The following is a 5,594-nucleotide window of genomic DNA, read 5'->3' as shown; positions in this document are numbered from 1 at the left end:
TGAATGAAAAACAAACGAAAGGCCGCCGGCGAGCGAAAACGAAAAAATGAAAGAAAGAAAAAAAGAGATAGGACTTGAGAGAGAAATTGCGAGTTGTTTCTCTTTCCAGTCTCCCTTTGGCGTTGTGGTCTCCCCGTAATCAGGAGTGGAATCGAAGCCTGTCACACGAGCATGAAAAAGTGTATTAAAATAGGTTAAAACTGCAATGAAAGCTTGTGGTAAAGATTGAACATTTCTTCTTTCTTTACAAGATACAAGATCCATTGAAGAGGAAACATTAATTATTTTCATTAACTATGAGTGTATGAAGCAATATATTACTGGCTTAATTCAGTTTACGTTGCAGAATTTCAAAATCATAACAAAACGTTTACGTTGGGCGATAATATTGCCAAGTGTTCAGTTAATCGGATTAACTCTCATAAAAAAAATACAACTACTAAATCAAATCAACTGTAGTAAAGATTATCCAATTAACACCGTTTCAACTTTGTGATAAATATCGTTCGCAGTTGGCCACGCCAGTAATATTCTCAAGTTGTTGTTGCAGGCTTTTCGAATTGCAAGTCGACGGAAGATATATACTGAATGATCACTGGAACGTCCGCCATAGTTAACATAACTTCGAAAGCCGACTTTTAAAAGCCACGATGGATTTGCTATTTGTCAATCAAAAGGATTTTTTTTCCCAGTTATGACAGCTAAAATCTATAAGTTGTTGCGATTGTTTTTCCTTGATAAACAGAGACGTCAAACATACATGACTCACAGTCGCCTAATTTGCTTCGACGAAGTTACGCTCGAAACGTCAGCTTCCCAAATTTCGGTACCGCTGTTAATTCATTTATCAACTTCTGCCGACACAACACAACAGCTTCTTTTGACCAATTGTTAACTACAAATCGTTAAGCAAAGGAGGCCTTTTCATTCGTCACTTCATTTCTAGCTACATTGTACTATACAAGACAAGTTGTGAACAAAGGTTTTAAAAAGCTTTTGAAACATGAAAAGAAAACGGTGTATAATTTTTTAAGTCCCTCTTCCTTTGCCTAGAGGTCCCGCAAAATCTTGCGAGCGCATGTTAAGGAATTTGGATTTGGGTGTCTTTAAACTTTTCTCTAATCTCTTACACGGGCGATTTTTGCGCGCAACTCAATACAATTTTTGTAGCGCCGAAATTGCATCCAGTTTCAAACAGGTTCGATATACCTTTAACCCGGCCGCCGTTTAAATTGGAAGTACTTTAAGAGGTTTTTATGGTAAACTTAAAGATTTTTATGATCTTTAAGTTTCATTTAATTTTCTCTTAAAGATCAGGAAATCTGTCATTTCGTCCTGTGGATAAAATCGTAATGAAGTCGCTACTAGTTTACAAGCGCGTAACATCGCGGCGATTTCAAGTCAAAGTTAAGTGGCGATTTCTGTAAAAGCCAGCTAGTAGCTACTCGTTTGGATCGTCGAGCGCGGAGCGAGGGGCCTGAGAGATGAAACGCGTAAGAGACGAATATGATAGCACGAGAAGAAAGAAAATGAAAAGAAAAAAACGGGAATAAAACTTGTTACTCACACTCCAGTATAACAGCTTTGCGTTTCACTGCGTCTTCTCGGACACGCCGTTCCTCCACAACTTGGGTTCTGTGTAATACGTATCGTTCGGGTTTGTTGCGATATTCCGCAACCCTGGCATGAACTCCAAGAGTTCCACGACCACGCGCAGTTAACACGACAGCATCGCAGGTAGCATGAACCCGTATAGGATCGATAAGAAGAACAATCTGTACCACCACAACTCGCGGGCGTTGCGATAGATCTTGAGTATGACTTCGTCCCACGACCGCATGTCTTCGTGCAGGGAGTCGATGACCAACTGGAGAGAACACAATCTTGTCGTGTGCAAGATCTTCTTCTTCGTCTTCGACGCCAGACCCATGACTCCGAAACACCAATCAGTGCACACAAAGAGGCAGAGACAAGAAGAACGACCAGAAAAAGATTCTTCATGTTTATGAGAGAGTAACGAAACGACAGCGCTTCACTCAGACAAAACTTCTAAGTGACCTCTGAAAACAGTACCAGGCACTTATATACGCAGTGTTATCACTAAACACTTCCTCTTCCTTTTTACATTCCTCAGCTACTTTAAAAAATACCTCAGGCTACATTCTAGGAAAATACCTTATTATATCCGTTTTTGTTGCTGAAGGAAGTAAATCTGATCTTACCATATCAAAGACTTGTTTCATCTGTTTCATCTCACAACACGCGAAAAAAATATTTTTTTTTTCTTTCTTTTCATCGTTTTATTAATTAAGGGTAACTCGACAAGCTCAAAATTTACTATTTTTCAGTGTGAGCTACGTAATCTTGTATTGTAGCTTAAAGGCAGAATTTGCACGAGTGCGTCGTTAAATTGTGTCTGACATCGTTAACTTGGACAGCTATACGTGTGGATTTTGTTACCGAATAAATACAATCCTGTATGACTTCCGTTGCAAATTGCACTTATTTCCTCAATTGATTAGTGATATGCAAACAAGTGTTTCAGTGTACTATCATGTAAACTTATTTTAAAAGTCGTCCAAGGACATTTTGGATGCATAAATTTTTTCGTTGCCAACGATTTTTACAGATATAATGATATAATGTAATCAGTGTTTAGAACTTCCGCATTTCAGGTTTGAATTCTTCGAGTTCCGATTTTCTCTTTTACAGTTCAGGCAGAGACGCGTTCCAGGCTGTCGGACTGATTGAAAAACGAATGAAAGACAGCGGAGAAAAAAAGAAAATGAGCAGGAAAAGGAGAACGCACTGGGTAGAGGAAGAATGGAGAAATACGTGGTCTCTCTCTGGTGCTAACTTGAGCTGAGTCTCCTCACAGTCTGGAATCGAGAAAAGATGTCGATAGGCTGTTTTGCTCTTCTGCAGCCAGCCCGAAAAAAGGAAATAAGCCCGCACACCGAGTAGATCTGTTGTAATTGCGAATGTATATTCATTTCCCTTTCATGTTGACTTCTTCCAGGCGAATTTGCCGATTTCCGAAGTAAAGCTGGGCAAGACTTCTGTTTTTCCCTCTGTATTTCGTTACCCTAGGCAAGTGTTATAAGACGGGCACGCTTTACCACCACATTCCGGGTCCTTCTGATATGCCTTCGTTGCAACTTAAATCCCCCACAACATGTAGCTGAACACTTAGCTTCGCTGCCAAATGCTCTCTAGTGGAAGAGAATACAATCTATAACACACCTAGCTGGTCCGGCGCACACCCAACACCACGACTCCGAAAGCCCAATCAGTAAACTCAAAGCGGCAGAAACCCAGAGAACGGTCAAAAAGAGGTTCTTCAGTTCATGCTTTAGACAAGATAATGGTCAAAGTGCAGCGCTTGGCAGAAGACATTACCAGACACTGTTATGTCCGTTATGTGATTTTCCTTTTTTAGTTACAAAATTGATATATCCGCCTACGAGTTTTTCTTCCTCTTTGTTTTGCTTTCGCATTTTGAAACAAAGTCAAAATGAATTGTAGTCTCCAAACAATAATAAGAAACTGCACGAGTATATGAGTCAAATTGCATTTGATATCGTTTACCTTGGGCGGTACGTGCTGAATGTGTAATTGAATAAATGCACAGCAATACTTTAAACACCTGGGCAATATGACCCAATTTCCTCAATTTACCGGTGGTATACGAATGGTTTAACGATCAGATTGCTAATTTTTAAAAGTCAGTTGGAATTGATTGCTTTTGTGTTTCTCTTTTAAAGAGTTTTTTCTTGAATACAAGAATTCTCGTTGGCAATTAGATTCACAGTGGATTTTTTTCTATTTCGGGATCAAATATTTATTTAGAGTTCCTCTGTTCTCTACTATAGGACAGGTAAAAGCGTATTCAAGGGAAAACGAACAAAAGAAGACAGCGAGAAAAGAGAAAGTGAGTGGAGAAAATGGGGGCTGAAGAAAATAAGAGCGAACAGGCTCTTAGATAATTATGTTATAAAAAGGACGAAACCAGCGGAAGACCTCTCTCCTCTTTTTAGTTCTCGCTGAAGTCGCTTTCTTTCAACAGGATGACCTTAGCAAACAGCCAATAACAACGAGGCCATTTCAATTCATTCGCTGGATTCTTTATACCTTTAGCAAGTGGTCTCACTACGGATAAAGGCGTACGGATAAAGGCGTCTTACGGATAAAGTCTGTTTCGAGAAAGGTTGTTTCTACAAAAGGGTAAAAGCGTACTTGGTAATGCCCGAAGGCTTTGTGGGTAGTGGTTATTCACGGTCGCTTAATCGAAGTTCACGATGTTTCATCTGACACTCAAAACGTCAGTTTTACCATTTTTGCCGCAACGATTACTTTGCATTTATCAGTTTCAAGTTCAAAATCAGTTGCCAGCTGCAAAGCACAACAGTTTCTTTAGAAACAAATCGCTTTACAAACGACGGAGGGCCTCCCTACTCTTCACTTTATTTAATTCAAGCTCCTAATGTACTTTCGTTGCATTCCTGCACAAAGAAGCTCAGTGTGGTCGAAGTGTTCGAAAAGCTTTCCAAATATAAAAATACCAGTGAACACTTAGTTTGGACTAAACGGTGTATAATTAAAAAATTAATTTGCAGTTCCCACAAAATCCTATCATACAAGGAAGTGTGAGGAATTTGAATGCTTTTGCTCTGAGTTTCACTACTAAGATGAAACTCAATCGATGGTCATTTTCCTAATTAAGGGTTAAATTCTTGGAGTTCCTCTTCTCTTCTTTAGGTCAGGTAGAAGCGTGTTCCAGGCTGTGGGATTTAATGAACAACGAATAAAAGATTGCTACAGGAAAAGAGAAAGCGAGCGAGACAAAATAAGAAGGTACTGGAAAGAGGAGGCGCAGGGAAAACCCGCGCCGTAATACCTTTTGGTCAGCGCAAAAAGGATCGCGGCCTCTAGGAACGAGAATGGGGCTGTTCACATGAAAAAACATTGGTCGAACTAGAAGCGTATTAAAAATAAAGAAGCGAAGGAGGAGAGAAAGAGCTAACGTCGATTTTCGACAAACGCGTTTAGCAAGCGATGAACACTCTCCAGGCCACGCGGTAAACCGCTGAGGGTGTGCAATAAAAAGTACGATGAGAAAGATGTCATTTTCTGTTGTCACGAGCGTGGGGCAAATAAAATAAACGACATGCAATACATGCTGAAGCGATGACGTTTCACAAGGGGTTAAAAATACATTTTCTTCGTAGATTTGCTAAATTGTACAACTGCAGTAATATTTTATTTTATATATATATATTTTTTGATTTCCCTATGTTGTCTCAACAAAGATTGCGTTATATTATAGCGTGACTTGCGACAAACGACATACGATACGCGGGAGCTAGCTTTAAGCTGCGAGAAAGGTCAAACGGTCTCTTAGTCCAAGAACTAGAAATCTCTGTCTACTAAATCTAATAGATCCCATCACATAAAATTTAGTCTCTTTCGTTTATACATTGTAGGGTCCCATTCTTACTGCACGGGAGTATTTTGCTTTTGCTACGCGGCGATTTCTTGTTATTAATAAGTTAAACTTGATTTCTGTTCGATTGAGCTAAACGGATCCGGTCGAT

This window comes from Oculina patagonica, chromosome 1 (assembly GCF_052425735.1).
Source record: "Oculina patagonica isolate OP01 chromosome 1, crgOcupat, whole genome shotgun sequence".
Lineage (NCBI taxonomy): Eukaryota > Metazoa > Cnidaria > Anthozoa > Scleractinia > Oculinidae > Oculina > Oculina patagonica.
The sequence above is the reverse complement of the archived record's forward strand: the minus strand, read 5'-3'. Positions refer to the sequence as shown.